This window comes from Cibotium barometz, chromosome 47 (assembly GCF_041138505.1).
Source record: "Cibotium barometz isolate CiBa-2024 chromosome 47, ASM4113850v1, whole genome shotgun sequence".
Classification (NCBI taxonomy): domain Eukaryota; kingdom Viridiplantae; phylum Streptophyta; class Polypodiopsida; order Cyatheales; family Cibotiaceae; genus Cibotium; species Cibotium barometz.
In genome coordinates, this window is record NC_141092.1 from 31075997 (window position 1) to 31093842 (window position 17846).

A 17846-nucleotide genomic window follows, 5' to 3' on the forward strand; every position below is an offset into this window, starting at 1 on the left:
ATTAGGGAATTAATAGGTTTACGTCTAATATATTATATATATTATATATATATAATATAGATTATATATTATATATTATATATAATATATAATATAGATTATATATATTATATATATTATATATTATATATATATTATATATTATATATTCTATATTATATATATTCTATATTCTATATTCTATATTCTATATATATATTATAATATACATGCATATACATCTCCAAGCTACACTGGATCTTGCAGGTCTTGCAGGTCTTAGGTAATCTTACCTTTGATCATCTCAAGCACCTATGAGACTGAGGTACGACTTACTCACAAAGTCATCTTAGATCATAATCATCTTTAATCATCTCACATTGACTAGATCTCTAGTCATTTCCAGTGACCTTAGCTTTGATCATCTCAAGATCTTATAAGCACGAGGATCAAGCTAACCTCTATGGGTCTTATGATCTTATACGCACGAGGACCAAGCTAAGTTCTATGGGTCTTATGATCTCATTAGATCTCTAACAAGATTTTAAGATCTCTAAATCATGAGATCTTACATGAATTATGAAATCTTAAGAAAGATCATGAGCTCATGTATGGTCTTTAAGCTCTTAAGAGTTTCTACCGTACATAAAAGCTAATCTTAGACATTATAAGATGATCACATTGATCTAAGAAATTATGTGAGCTCATATATGGGCTTATGAGATCTTAAGAGCTTCTACCAGACATTATGTGGTCATAAAATCAGATTATAAGATTATCACATTAATCTAAGTTGTATATATGCAAGTAAATTCAGGTTTATGACTGCCACCTCAATATGGAAAGGAAGAAGCACATCTGTGCAAAACAGTAAATGTATATTAAGTTTAAAGAACTCTTATGAGCATGAAGTAGCTCTTGGGTCCACTTTTACTTCTCTACATGATTCCTACTCACATACACTTTCACATAAGAAACTATATCAAAAATAAATATACCACCCATTTATTATCTCAAAAAATAAATAACTAGTTCTACGAGCTCTTCTCAATGCATATAACCTCTTAGTTCTCAACTTAGGTTCTGGTGGGTCTTAGGTAATCTTATCTTTAATTATCTCAAGATCTTGTAAGCACCTATGATTTAGGTATGACTTACTCTCAAAGTCATCTTCGATCTTAGATCACAATCATCTCTAATCATCTCACGTTGACTGTGATTTCTACTTTTCTTTGATCATCTCAAGATTTTATAAACACTAGAACCAAGCTAAGTTCTATGAGCTGTTCTCAACTCTTATGTGATCGTATGTGCTCGTAGGAAGTGTTATGGATCTTATGATCTCAGTAGACCGCTAACAAGGTTTTTTTTAATTATATGAGCTCTTACATGAATTATATGATCTCTTACATAAATTATATGATCTCTTACATAAATTATGAGATCTTCAGATAGATCATGAGCTCATGTATAGTCTTATGAGATATGAAGAGCTTCTACCATACACTATGTCGTAATAAAATCTGATGACATTATAAGATGGTCACATTAATCTTTGTATACATGCAAGCAAAATCATGTTAATTATGACTACCACCTTGATACGAAAGAAAGAAGCACGGTGGCAAATGTATATTAAGTTTAAAACACTCTTTTGAGCATAAAGCAAATCTTGTGTCCATTTTTACTTCTCTAAACAATTCCTAGTCATGCAAGCAAGATCTTGTTTATGACTACCACCTCAATATGGAATTTAAGAAGAAGCACAGTGGCAAATGTATATAAAGTGTAAAGAACTCTTATGAGCATGAGGCAAATCTTGTGCCCACTTTTACCTCTCAAACGATTCCTAGTCACATACACTTTTACATAAGAAACTATCTCAAAAATAAATACACTACCCATTTATTATCTTTTAAAATAAACTTTCATCTGATTCTATAAGCTCATAAGAGCTTCTAAGGTCACATTCACATATGCAAAAGCATTCACAAGCGCACACACATTGTCAAAATCTTATTCCTGCCATTTTGTGCATGTGAGATTACCTTGACATGGTCCTATTACTAGAGCCAAGAAGTCTATGTATGCCACTAAGTTGATTGCAACTATTGTGTCCACTTTTATTTTGAACCATTATAATTATTTGTGGGCCAAGCACTCATGGCATGATATCTTTACTTTAAGACTCAAGTCTTTAAATATAATTCCGTTTCCTAGCAAGTTCCTTGCTTCTCTAGCTTGTCACTAGCATATGTGTTTTTGTAAGGTTTGACTTGGGTAGCATAATATTGTTTTTTGAATGCTAAAAACTTATTCTCATCTAAGTGACACGGAGTCATTGACAATTGGGGGCAAAAAAATTTCACTATTAGAGCTGTAGCTGCACTGGTTTTGGCGGATTAATTTATCATGGCTATAGTTACGCTAGTGTAGTGCTAGTGTCTTTCTCTTGCTCTCCTATAGTTACGCTAGTGTAGTGCTAGTGTCTATCTCTTGCTCTCCTATCTTGGCATCTCCTATGTCAGTGCCAAAGATTCCTAGTTTTGAGAGTGGGTTGGTGATTGGTTTACATGACACAAGAAACATTGTATCTCCACAAAGTAGCAATCTAATGAGTGGGACACTAGCATCACTCTCTTAATGTTTCTCTCACAGCTAGTATACCTAAGACTAGGAGAAAATTTGTTGTCTGGGTACATTCCTAGGGAACTTAGCTTTGATCATCTTAAAATATTATAAGCACTTATAGGACCAGGCTAAGTTCGATGAGCCCTTCTCAACCCTTATGTGATCCTATGGGCTCATAGAGGAAGTCTTATGGATCTTATGATCTCATTAGATCTCTAACAAGATTTTATGAAATTATATGAGATCCTACATAAATTATGAGATCTTAAGAAAGATCATAAACTCATGGATATGGTATTATGAGATCTTAAGAGACTCTACAGCTACCCTTTGAAAGCTATGTACGTAGCTTCTAACAAAAAGCACTCACTCTTTCTCACCATTCCCATGCAAAATGTTCTTTCCCATTGTTTCGCAATATCAACACAAATCTTTTGTCCTATTTGTATATATTTTAACTTAGTGCAAGATTAATATGGTTTCCCAATTTTATTTTTGATTAATCAATTTGAAGATCCTTAGAGATGAAATCTTGACGTGTGGATGACTGGAGGTTCGGAGCTCTAGAGGTTTTCATATTCTGGAGAGTTCCGAGAGAGGCTTTAAATACATTGTGTGTAGTATTTTCTTGTTGGGCAATGACCTAGTGAAAGAGAGATAAAGGCTATTGTATATGTTTTTTTTTAAATTTACATTCTAAGAGACGTTTGACACAAAGTGAGAAAAAGAGATGGATACAAACACACTAAGAGGAGGAGAGAGGGAGCCATTTTTGCTAAGGTGTAAAACCTTACTACAATCATTAATTACTGCTGCAACACATTAGAGAGAGATAATGATCTAAGGTTTTGGATTATGTGTGAGAGGGAGAGAGAGAGAGAGAGATAATATCTGTCTGTTTGATGAGGAGAGAGAAAACCTTAGTTTTTAAGGTAGGTGGCCGTTTAGCTTGAATATGGGCATGTTAGTATTGGTAAAATAATTCTCTTACTTTTAGATATAAGATGAGAGAACATACCTACATTTTAACGTATGTTACATTGAGTTTTTGTGTGTGTGTGTGTGTGTGTGTGTGAGAGAGAGAGAGAGAGAGAGAGAGAGAAGAAGAAGAAGAAGAAGAAGAAGAAGAAGCTCTTTTAACGTCGTAGGAACAATCCCAAGAGACCAAATATGATCTATCCAACGGGAGTGAGATTCGAACACAAGACGTGTTGAATAACAACTCCATGAGCTAACCAATCTACCACACATTGGGTGATAGAAAGGTGAGAGAGAGAGAGAGAGAGAGAGAGAAGAATTTAATTATTTCAATTTGTAATAATATTGATGTTTAAATAATTAAGTATAAAAGTTTTAAAGTAACCAATTTTTTATAAATAACTAATTTTTTAAAATATCCATTTACTCATTTGTGGTTCAATTCTCCACATATGCAATTCATTCTCTATATAAAAAATTGTATTATCTAGATAATAGCCTATATTTCTTATTCATTCTCTATATAGGAAATTGAATTACCTAGATATTGGCCCATATTGTATACATAGTAAATTGAATTGTCTAGATATTGGCTCATACTCTCTATATAGGAAATTTAATTACCTAGATATTGGCTCATACTCTCTGTATAGGAAATTTAATTACCTAGATACTAGTCCATATTTCCTATATATGAAATTGAATTACCTAGATATAAGCCCATATTTCCTATATATGAAATTTGAGTAAATGGAAAATACGATTGTCTATATATATATAGGAAATTTCCATCAACATAACCAGGAAATCTCTCTAAATTTCCCATATATGGTAAAGTTCACTATATAGGGACTGAACAAAAGTGCCTCGTGTAAGCAGGCTAGTCCCCGTACAAAAATTTGTTACCATCTTCACAAGCAAAGACTTTTATGTGCAAGTTCTTCACTTGACAATTGGCCGACAAATTGAGGGATTGGCCCGTTATATGGGAAATGATTAACCCAAGTCGCATACAGAGCTTGCAACTCTGGCTACTCTGCTGCCCAACCTTTCAGTTTGAATTACCAATAGTGGGCTCAAAGACTTTCTAGTTTTAAAGGGGTGCCCCTCTTGGAGTTATAAATCCTTTCTTCTTATCCTGAACCTGCAAATTATAAGTGATTTCGAGACGGCTTTGGCCAAAGCCCGGAAGCCTAAACAAGGTGATCTATGCATTCACTTTTGCATGCATGGATGCAGAGACCTAAGCCTTTGCTGCCTCCACCTTGTCAATGAGGAGAATCTACCTCTACAAATCAGGCTTGGTAAAGCAACCCATTATGCAGCCAGTCAAAGCAAAGCTGTTCATTTGCAGCCACGGTGAGGTGGGGAAGACGTGTCACGAGGCCAAGGTGTCCTCGCCCTCTTGCATGCTTCTCTGATCAACTTTGATAGGCCTACATGAAGGGAATCAAATTCAATTCATTTTCTTTCCTAGATCACTTTCCACCACTGCTTTGCAGGTTGGGAGCAACGTGGACCTCTTCATGGTCATTTGCAAGTGAGCACATGGCATGCTTTAGATGCACCTTGAATCATGGCTCAGATTCATAGTTCCCACAGAAGCAATGATGCTAGAGTTCATACAACAAGGTAATGCAGTCAATGCAATAAGGGACTTTAAACAAACTTGTAAGAAAATTTCACTCCTCTGAGCTCATTTGAAAACTACCTCATGTGGTATCTACCCAAGGTAATGCAAAAAATATCAATACATCTACCTAGGTTAACATATCCAACATCATTTTAAAGTGGCAACACCTAATCTTGTGCAAGAATGTGCGTGTGTAAATGATTTAGAGCAAGATAGGTTTTCAGCCGTCTCCACATTGCCCATCCGCCCCTGCATACGCTCGACACAGCCTGGCCTCTTGAGCCAGACCCTCCTTCTCGTTTACCTCACTGAGAAGAGCGTGATTGGGTCTTGGCCAATGACAAAAGAGAGGTGAACCATGCACGCTCGAGAACTTCACACAGAAAGCAAGCGGGAAAAGTTAAGCACCTTTCCTAGCTCGTATCCTTCTCAAAAATTGTCAGCAGGCAAGACCCAACCTCCTCGAGGCATCAGAAGGATCGTGTGTTGTATGCAAGATCAATTGCTTCACTGCCAAAACACTCGACGTTCACTGTCGCTGGCAAAAAAAAAAACACAAATTAATACTAGACAATAAAGCAATTATTGGCCATGTAGGTGTGAAGCCATAACGTTCATAGCTAAACAAGATGTCCCCTCAGAGAAGGGTACTACACGTCTCTAGCTGAGAGGAAAAGAACAACAGACGGGAAAGTTGAAGCCCCTCAAAATGCTAAACGTCTGAAGGCTTTTGCACCACCACTTGATGCAAGTCACACGATGGTTGCAGGCTGCAGCACAGATGCAAGAAAAGGAAATGGGAATGAGGCACATCCACAGTTTGTGAGATCTGCAACATCTCTAGATTCTCACTTAAAGGGAAGAGGCATGCTACTCATCCCAAGGAGCTCGCGCTGGGTGGTTAAAAAAGAGGAGAAGTGGGTAAGGAGGTGTGCTCTCTGGAGCAGATCTACCTCTTCTCTCTTCCCATCATCAGGTAGCACCAAATCGTGGAAGTCTTCCTAAGATCTGCCCATTTTCACGCTAACAAGTTCGTTAATAGCGCCTTTAACCCGACCTTGTCTATTTCTTCTCCGTCTCCACCTTGGGTGCTTGACAGCATCAAAGTCACCAAAGCGTCACGGTTATGTGGGTGTCGTGCCAAGGTGGGACATGACAACCATCGTGCTCTTCGCTGTATCAAGGCATGGCATCCTGCCCGTGTATCCTTCATTGTTGGGGAGAGTTGGTCAATTGATTTTACTGAACACACTCCATTCACACGAGACAAGCCATTAGTATAGTGCTAGGGGTACTGGCATGCCATAATATGCCTTCTATGACCTATAAGGTAACCATGGATTGCATAGTGTCAGCTCACTAAGCAACATAATAAATAGTGTCTCAAAAGTGTTAGACATCATCCCCTACTTGGCTGGCTTCCTATTTGGTGTCCTATTTTAGCCTCTAGGGTTGACCATGTTAGTCTGAGGGGCTGGTCACCCTTCACATATATATTCCCATATTTATTCCCCATTTATAGAGTCCTAGGTATTTTCCCAGTTGTGTAGGTATTTTAGCTCCAGTCGGCTACCTTCATGTAGAGGTATATATAGCCGGCATGCCTCCCTCATATTTCATTGCTTAGCATTACTTGTCTAGCTGCGGTCCCTCACATACGAGGTTCTCTCCTCTTGCTCGAGACATGTATTCCTTTTGGTGATGATATTGAGAGCAGGTTCTCACTTGTGTTTTCTCTCCATCTCTCTCTCTTTCTCTCCTGTGTTTCCACTTTCCCTTCTTCCGCTGCACATTCTATCATGGTATGAGAGCGCCGGTGATTGCTCAGCGTTGGATGCTCCCTCCTCTACCACTTCAGTTCTGCGTTCTTTTGCCCATGTGCAGATCTCCGTTTTCTCTCCGATTGAAGCTTGCGTTTTAGATTTTCAAGGGCTGATTCATCTCTCTTTCAGTGGGCTGCAGTTTCCTCTCTTCAAGGCATTAGTTTGTAGCTTCTAGGCAGCCTGACAGGGGCGTTTTTCTGGACAGCATACCTACCCTTCTTGTTGGTGGCACCTTCCAGGGGTTCTCAGGTGTTTTTTTTCAGGATTGGGCAACAACATAGCTGTCCCAAACAGGCAGAGTTTTTGGCCTATTTGGGCTTGCTTTCATAACCCTGATCTTGGAGCTCTTTGGGCTTCCTTTTGCTTGTACCTTCTAGTTCTCTTGTGCCATCCCCCCCCCCCCCTTATTGTTCTCTACAACAATTCTTGATCTGAGGCTTCAGCATTTCCATATTCAACCTATTCTACAGCCCCTTATACCTCTGCGTTTTAAGATTTGCAACCATGGTTGCTGCGTTTTGCTGAACGGATCTTGTTGGTAGCTCTACCTTCACTCTGGGCTTCATCTATTGGACCCGAAGGTACCTTCTCTTCAGCGTTTTGCCTCATAGGAGGTGTGGACACTGGTTGGCCTGAATTTTTAGGTTTGTAGCCCTTGTTTGGGTGCATTTTCTTCTTCAGTGGACACAAATCACTTGCAGAGGGGGTTTCTTGTTTGGATTGTGGCTTTGGAGGCAGTTTAGTACTTGAGGAGGATTCTGAATTTCATATTTCAGTCAGCGTTTTGCTGATTTTGGAGCATCTATACCTGTGTTTTTTGTTCCTGGCCTACACGGTTTTCCCAGTTTCTACATGTTCCTTGCCTTTTGTTCTCAGTGGAGTGTTTTTTTTTTTTTGTCGGATAGCAGTGTTTTGGCTGCGTTTTTCTTTCCACAAGAGTTTTCTACACTCAGAGGGGGCCTATCTCCAGCTACTTCACTTGAGGATTAGTTTTGGGAGCTATTTTGTATCTGTGGAGACTTTCTTCTGTTAACAGGAGTTTCCAATTTTATGGAGGAGAGCAGTGATCTTTTCAGCGATCTTGAGCAGAGTTTATTTTGTCCGAGCTTGTGTTCTTTGCAGTATTTGCAAAACAAGGAGGGTGATTTGCCCTTTGTGGTGTGTGTCAGAATACGTAGCAGAGATGATGACCAAATCTGGGAACACTAGAGCAAAAGCAAAAACGCAGGCAGAAAAACAGCACAAGAGAGAGACAGATGTAGGTGTGTAACTCTGTTCTATATACACAAGAAGATCCCGAGGAATGATACAAATAAGGCATGGGGGTGCCTCGAGATGACCATGGGTTCCTCCGGTGGAAGCCCAAACCTCCAATGAAACCTCCTCCTGCTGCTCCGTAGAACTGCTCGTGGGCCTGAAGTAGATCCCCTCGTGTCCAGATCTCCTCCCCAAACTGAGTCACTCCAACCGTGGAGTCGGACTCCATCCAACAATCCCCCTCCTGTGTACAAGAGTCCATGATCCTTCGCATGCCGCAGAAACCACAGGAAACGCAATCCTGCCTCACAAAGAGACATCTGCAACCAAGAGCTCAATTGCCTCATCAGGAAGCTCCCGTCCAATCCGGTGTCCATCAACCAGATCAATGAACCATACAGCTTCTGAGTCACAGAGACATCACACTGCTCATAAGGATCAACACCTGTTACGATGCACAAGCAAGTCCTGGAAACCTTCTGAAGACCACGCAAGGCCTTCTGAAACCTGTCAACCACCCCCTCTGAATCCGGAACCACAAAGCCTGGAGAAACCACCTGCTTCTGCAAGTAAGCACCTGTCACCTGCCTGGCTTTCCAAAAGGTCCCCGTGGAAAGAACATCCTCAACTACTGGAAGTTCTATATCCCGAACACGACGAGACATCAGAGCATAAGTGACCTATTCAGTTTCCTCTGACTCACGAACACAAGAACTACCAACATCAGTACTGGAAAGTTCCTGCCAACTGCTGCCATCTACCGGTAAGCTATCCACCAAGCCCGCACCTGCAGCGTATCCACACTTGAGTAGCCATTACCAGACTGCCACTCATCACAATCCTGAGGACCTGGGAGAGAGAGTGCTGAAAGCCTGTAGACTCCATTCTCCACTCCACCTTCCCAAACCACTTGGCCTGTTGCTTTGTCCCGGAGAGCAACAAAATGCTCATCAAACTCCACCCGTACGCCAATCTTGCAAACCTGATGCACTGACAACAGATGAAAACCAAGTGCCGGAACATACAACACCTGAGAGGAATGCTTCCCCCCTCTGCCATCGGGAACTATCTCCATCTTGCCCTCACTGTGAACTGGGATAGTGGACGTATCCGCAGTAAGAATATGACCAGAAAGCCTGCAGAGATCCTGTAAACTGGAACGAGAAGGAGTCATGTGCCTCGAAGCACCACTATTGAGAATCCACTCCCGAGTATCCGTTGCGGAGAGTCCTCCAATCTCCTCCCTGCCTGAAGAAAACGAAGCATCGGTGTCCATCACCTCCAGGTGCACGAAAGCCGGAGTCTTCATGATTGCTGAGGAGTCTTCACCCTTCTCGGTCTTCCGCTTGGGACACTGCCTCCAGTAGTGGCCTTTCTCGCCACAATCATTACAAGTCCTCTCTGCCTTCAGTTTCTCGCGGTCAGCGTCGGACTTCTTCTCAGAAGACTTCTCCGATGAAGCCTTCCCTTTGCCCGAGTTTCGGCCTTTTGACCGTTGGCCAGTTAAGGCCTCCGAACCTCCACCCTGAGGAGGGTTCGTGAATCGTTCCTCCTGGTCCAAGACCATGGGCACAAGCTCCTCCCATGTGATGGTGCTGAGCCTGCCACCACTAGTAATCAACGACGAGTAGAATGCTGAGTACGAAGAGGGAAAATGTGACAGCAACGTTATGGCCATGTCCTCTGATGATATCTCCTTTTCCCAGCCTGGAGAACTTCCTGCTGAAGAGCCTGCAGCTTGTTAATATGCTCCCGCATCGTCGACGACTTTGCAGGGCTCATAACCCGCATCTGTACTTCCAAGGAAATCCTCTTCATGGACGATACCCTGTTGTAAAGTGAGGCCAAATGCTGCCATATACCTCTGGCCAGCGTCATGTGCTTTACATGATTGATTACCTGTGGTGTGCAGTTGAGGAAAATAAACAAACGGACCCTGGCGTTGACACGATCCCACATCTGTGTGTGGGCCTCCCGGTCCTTTCGGGTTGACGGTAACTCCCCTTCCTCTACTTCCGACCGTGGAACACCAACAACGACGAAATCGGCGAGGTTGTAAGACTCCAAAACAGATTCCATCATCACCTTCCATATGCCGTAGTTGCTCCCGTCCAATGGTCCACCTTCCATCATCACCTTCCATATGCCGTAGTTGCTCCCGTCCAACGGTCCACCGGGAACGTGGGGAGTGTCGAGATCTTCACATGTCTCTCGGCCATCTCATACAGATCTGCCATAGCGGGGATGTACTCTGAAAAGGGTGGGTGGGTGGGAACAAAGAAGAACTGATACATGCAAGTGGCTGTCCAGCAAATCAGCTCGCCTTCCTCTTGCTTCTCCTCTTCCCGAACAGTCCAAAACAGTCCACCGATCAGCCACAAAATAGTCCCCCTCTTGCTCACACAAATCCCAAGACCTATCTAGAGCCTACGGCTCTGATACCATGTCAGAATACGCAGCGGAGATGATGACCAAATCTGGGAACACTAGAGCAAAAGCAAAAACGCAAGTAGAAAAACAGCACAAGAGAGAGACAGATGTAGGTGTGTAACTCTGCTCTATATACACAAGAAGATCCCGAGGAATGATACAAATAAGGCATGGGGGCTGAGGACCTATATATACCTCCCTGGAAAGGCAGTCGGCCAGCACTAAAAGTGTCCACGACTGAAGAAAGAGGTCCACAACTGCATAAATGCAGTCGGCCAGCTATCTGATGCCCTTGACTGGTAAAAGGCAGTCGGCCAGCAGCCCTGAAGCCCACGACTGATCAAGACCCAGTCGGCCAGCACTGGGGTGCTCCTGGCATCATCTGGCAGCCCTCCCAAGCCTCAGAAAAAATGGAAAAAAATAGGGGAAAAATGCGGAGAGTGGGGAAAAATGGGAAAACACCTCATAAGGGCGGGCACACCCACAACAAAGGCCCTGGTGTATAAAACTAGACAAGAGATGACTTCTAACAGTGTGATCCTTTAACATGGATCCTTTATTTGTTGCTTATTCTTGGGATTTGGTTCTACTTTTGGAACAACCTTCTACTATCTATGATGCTTTTGAGGACTTTGTTACCAATGTAGTTTATATTCCTGCTTCCCTTCCTCATTGTGAGGAGTCTATCTTTGCATCTCTTTATGATACTTATGATCCCCCTCCCCCTGCCAGTTCTGCAGGTTTATTGTTTTGGAGGATGGTTTTTTGGACCCAGTGGGATGCTTTGATCTGTGGTTGCTAACCGTGCCTGGGGCACAGTGGTACTTCCATAGTTTTTTGGATTTGGATCAGAATCAGGTTGGGCTTATATCAGTTCAACGATATCTTTTTTCAGAGGGGGATGTGGAGTCCTTTCATCTTGCGATGCCCACCTCAGTGGTGTGTACTTATGTACAGCATTGGGCAACTCATGTTATGGAGTTTGAGCAGATGGACCCCATTTTTTCTAACAAAGTCTACACATCTTGCGATGCTGACCTTTTCAGAGGATGCTTTTATACAACATTTGGCTACTCTTGGTATAGAGTTGAGTAGATTGACTCTATTTCTTTTGAGGGTTCTAGTGAGGAGCAGTTTGCTTCTCCCATGATTGATTATATACACAATCTGATCTTGGTTGTTTATGAGGCTTTTCATAGCTTCTCCCAGTTGGATACATGACATTCGGCTTCGGGGAGTGTTCTTACACTTAGGTTTGGAACCATTATTTGGAGCAGCACGTCGCAGCCTATATGGTTGTTTTCTTCAGAAGGAGTGGTGTACCTAGCAGCTTGTTTTGGTACTTTTGTAGCTGAGTTGCTGAGGAGATCGCTTGTGGAGCTTTCTTGGGACCTGTTTTTGCAGTCTTTCATCTTTGATCGAGGATGGTGTCTCTCGCTTCTTGGAGTTTGCTCAGCATCCACTAATGCTAAGAGGGGGTGTTAGACATCATTCCCTACTTGTTGCTAGCTTCCTATTTGGTGTCCTATTTTAGCCTTTAGGGCTGATCATGTTAGTCTAAGGGGCTGGTCACCCCTCACAAATATTTTCCCATATTTATTCCCCATTTATGGAGTCTTGGGTATTTTCCTAGTCGTGTAGGTATTTTAGCTCTTGTCGGCTGCCTTCATGTAGAGGTATATATAGCCGGCATGCCTCTCTCATATTTCACTGCTTAGCATTGCTTGTCTAGCTGTAGTCCCTCACATACGAGGTTCTCCCCTGTTGCTTGGGACATGTATTCCTTTTGGTGATGATATTGAGAGCAGGTTCTCACCTGTGTTTTCTCTCCATCTCTCTCTCTCTCTCTCTCCTATGTTTCACACCATCACCCCCATCCTCAAAGCCGAAGATCCACTTGATCCTAATAATTAAAGTACAATCATGATTGGCCACAGGCCAAACTCTTTAGATCAATGCTAGAGGTAGAGCTCAGTTCACTTGTAGAGAGACAGGGATGCAGAGCCTAAGGATAGGAATCTTTTAGAGGAGCTTCTCTACCCTTGACCACATCTTCATCCTCCATGCCATCATCGAGGAGGGTAGAGCACGACATCAAAGGATTTATTAATGCTTTGTGGATTTTTGCAAAGCTTTTGATACTATATCCCGAGCCCACCTCCTACACCATCTATAGGAGATATGAGTCCCATCTGACATGGCTTGAAACATCATTTCCCTCTATGAGTCCGTCACCAGATGAGTAAGAGTCCCAAGAGGTACATCCCTAGAGATTTCCAACACTACTAGGGTGAACAGGGCTGCCCTCTATCACCTACTCTTTTTGGGCTCTACATTGATGAGATATAGAGTTTCATTGACAGATTCGGTGAGGCTCGTCCAACACTGGTAAGCATATTATTCCCCATACTCCTCTCTGATTCAACCAAGGGGCTTCAGAGACAGTTCAATGCCTTAAATGACTTCTGCAATCAACGGGACCTCTCTGTTAACCTCTCTATGTCAAACTCAACGATAGATGGCTCATTAATAACTAGCATACAAGTCAATGCAAATTCAGGTTTCATCATATATGGTCTAAAAGAATAGCTCCTAAAAGTCATGCCTCATATGGCATATCCTCCTCAAAGTTCTGTGGACCAGCCAATATGTTGCTAAGATTGGTATATGGTCTGGCCTCTATCCTAAATGCAAAAGAGAGGAGGAAACTATAGCCCACACTATTTTGGATTTCCTCCAAGTGGGCATTAGGTCGGCCTATCCTACTGCTCTCAAATGTGGAAAGAAGACCTATAAGGTGAATCAAATGGCTGTTCTACTAAACTCTAGAATATCATTAGAGCATAATTTATTTGCATAGTGTGGAAAAATACATTTCTTTCCTTAGATAAAAAGTCTAATATGCCCTTGGATCTGAAAGTTTATTTATTTTTTCAAATGAAAGGATTGTTGGATCTAAAGAAGTCATCTCAGCAAAAAAATTGTGCCTTTATTCTTAAGGATAAACCCCCCTTTAAATAAGGGTAAAATAACCTTCATTTACTACCCAATGCCAATTGATGAGAGTTAACTAGATGTTCATTGAAAAGCTAATAAATGTAGGCATTTGAAACATACATTCTTAATTGCATGTTTTGTGGATATAGGTGTGCTATATTGTCAGCCCTACAATCCTCAAGCAAAGCCAACAACACATCTATAAGGAAAAAAATATTTATTACTGGAACCCATAGGACTGGGCTTCAGGATGGAGCCACGGGTCTTCTCCCAAGTATAGAGCCCATGTAAGAGGCTCAGGGGGGCCTATACCCCCTCGTGGATTGGGCGGGATGAAGTCCACTGGGCCGTCTGGAGGCATTACTTCTACGACCTCGATCATTTTTGCAATCGTTTCCTCCCTAAACGTTTGGACGTCTAGGTCCATGTAACAAGACATGGATGGAAACTGCCATCACAATTCATCAAGGCATAAGATCAACATGACAATATACAAGAAGATAAACAAGAGTACGCATGCGTATGGGAGCTGAAAAATGCTTACATCCTCTGAAGGGAGCTGAAAAATGCTCCGTATCAACAACAATGCATTCAGAGAAACCCTCCACCCATAGCTATAACCATCTTCTTGTTTGGGCACACTAACCCTTTGAATGGTCGCTCGATCCAGGGTGTCGATGTCCATGCTCAGGCTCTCATAAGCGGCCATTAGTTTCTTGACACCATTGCAAAAAAAGACCAATCAATATCCTGATCAATCCGGACTTCTAACTCAAACAATAATATGTATCGTAATGATTTTAACTTACAGCAAAACATTGCCATGGACACCAGATGTCGAATTTGCAAGGTAAATAACATTGTCTTGCACATCGACTAGAACAAGACTCCAATGGGAACTACATCACATCCAAATAGATTTCTATTAGTTTCAAGCCAGATGAAAAACAAAATGCCTCCTCACATTGTGGTGAATCGATTCACTGTGAAGCGAGAGCACGTGCCAAAGGAAGCACTATATATAACTCGTGTATGGTGATTCGTATAAACATCATGTAAGAGAGATACAGAGACAAACTCACTTTTCATGATATGCCAAAAAAATTACTCGAGCATCGTCCAACTGGACCTCCCGAAACCAGTTCAGCACATCAAGGTACGGAACTGACTCTACTAGCAAAAGTGTTGACACTAGCGAATCAATCTCGAACACCCGATGCTGTACATCCTCGGGCAATTGTGAAATAACAAAACTTCACAAGGAAACATATCAAGAGTTAGGCATAAACTTTAAGAGCCAAGAATGAAAAATTGTGGGAGGAAAGAGAAAAGAGTATACCTTAAAACACATCTGAGCACTTTGTCGTTGACTTCAGCTCTAAGATCAAACAAAATGTTTATCTCCTCAGCATGAATCGAGAAATAACATCTTTGCCCTCTAATATTATAGGGTACATAGAACTCCAACAACAAAAATTGAAGCGCCTCCTGATTCATAGCGTGGAGTGCGTGAACATTTTCTCTTTTTGTTTGCAATGCAAGCATTGCCACATGATGTTCCCTTTGAGCGCTTGTCCAAAAATTTTCTCGAGTCTGATTTTCATGTTTTGGAACTCCCTCCGTCACCTCTTCAATTCTCACTTTTTGAATAGGACGGACATCCAAAATTTGCACCATTCGTGTATCAGTAAATGTAACTGGCCTAAGTAACTTATCATATCTAAAATGAAGGGCTACTAGGCTGAAAAAATCTTTGTTCATCACTATGACCCTGTGTGCATGGGCAACAAGAACGTAACTATCCAAAAAAAATTCAATCATCCAATCCTCTGAGGCCTCCTGCAAGCAAAACAGGGCCAATGCCTTCCACCTAAACAAAATTCCATTTTTCTCGCAAATTCTCCTGGCAAGCCTCTGGAAAGGTAATCTTGGAATAGCAACAGTCGGGTGCTTCATAAACCATGTGATTTCTCGCAGCGCTGATGAATGCTCTGTGAAACACCTTTGTCTAGGCTGCATTTTGGGTAATCGAGAAGGACTGCTTGATTTCCTCGATCTTGAGGCATTCAGAGTGCCCATCTTCTTCTCACTAGATGAGGGACCTGCATTGTCCTTGGGTCTAGCTATATGTCTTACACGAGCGATTTGAAAACGCAAGCAAGTGCAGAAAACTTAGCTATTCAGTAGTACACGATTAACAATTCACCATAAAGTGAGAGAGGGTGGCCAAGAAAGCAATATGCACTTCCTCGCGTTATGGTGAATCCATTCACCATAACGCGAGATGAAGGCCCACTGAAAGCACAATAATCCTCCTCGCATTATGGTGAATTAATTGACACCAATAAGAGGTGGATTATCGTGAATCCTTTGCCCTTTCATCTTGCGTTATAGTGAATTGATTCACCATAATGCAAGACTAAGGGCCAGTCAAAGCAAAACAATCCTTCTTACGTTATAGTGAATCGATTTACTACAACGGGAGGAGGATTATCGTGAATCTCTTACCATTCCATCTTGCATTTTGGTGATTCGATTCACCATAACACATGGAGCCGTATTGAGATTCTAATGGCCCGTTGTTTGCTTTAAGGTGAATCAAATCACCATGGCATAGGGTAAGCAGTCGAGGAAAAAACAATGGCAGAGGGCAAACAGTCAAATAAAAAACAAAACAATCAAGGAATATACAAGAAACTCACAAAACAATCAAGTAATATACAAAAACTTACATTTCATACGTGGGAATGGATGGAGACTGTCGTATAGGAGGTGGAATATTGGTTCAGTAGTGTGGGGGTAGTCGGAAGTTGGAAGGAGGCAAACAGGAGGACGGACAAGGAGAAATCGATAAGAGGACAAAAAGGTGGCGTGATTAACGGCTTTGATTAGTCTTTAGAGCGAACACACGTGCTGGCGGGCTGCCACGTGTGGTATTCTTGGAATGGCGAGCGACTAGGCGGTGCTGACGTGTCGCATAGCATTAAAAACGGTTTTTAATTGCCTCTCTTGCTTTGATTAGTCTTTATAGCGTGTACACGTGTTAGGTACATGGCGGGCTACCACGTGGCATTCATGGAATGGCGGGTGAAAACGCGGCACTAACGTGTCGCATAGCATTAAAAATGGTTTTTAATTGCCTCTCTAGGATACCCATCTCATTTATTGCCTCTCTTGGAGGTCGTATTCTCATTTATCTCCCCACCAACGGCCTTCATCTCCATCAACGACTATCTCCTCCAACCCTCCTTCATCAATCATCCTCCTTCATTGTCCTGTATCAAACGACAAAGACAAACCTCCAACCTCCTTCATCTCCATCTCCTGCGACGTTTGTATACAATTCATTTTCCTGGTATTTTTATCTCTTTTGTGCTTCCTTCTTCTTTTGTTATTTCATTCTTTTGGTTTCATTCTTGTAGAACTTCTTGCTTTGTCTTTTCATCGCGTTAAGGTGAATTGAAAACCTATGACTCCTCGCATTATGGTGAATTGATTGTCTGCGAGGAAGACTATTTTAATTCGTTTGGCACCTCCTCTCTCATTATGGGTACTTGAGAAGTATCTTTATTTGTAATTCACCATAACGTGAGAGGCGGCGCCAAAGGATGAAAAAGTCCTCATGTTGCGGTGAATCAATTTACCATAACGCAAGCGAAAGTCCCATAGGAAGCACAATATTCCTCCTCGCATTATGGTGAATCGATTCACCATAACGCGAGAAGAGGTCCTTGACGAAGTTGCAATTTTATTTGCATTAGGGAAAATAGATTCACTACAACGCAAGGAGGAATACGTGGCTTCCTCTGGCATCTCCTCTCGCGTTATGCTAAATCCATTCACCACACAGAGATTTGGTGTTTAAGACCGACTGTCTCTTGATTCATTGCTTGAACTAATAATTTCCATGTCTTATCTACACCCTTGAATTTAGCCATGGCGCAAGTTCAAGTCGAGTTTGATGTGGACGAAGAGATTAAAGAAACACCTGCTGCAACTCTGTTGTATGACTTCCTCTACAAATGTGGACGTCATGATTTGCACCCTTCAATTTTATTGATGTTCAATTGCGATTTTTCTCTGGAGGATACATTTTCTAGCCATCCCGGATACTTTGA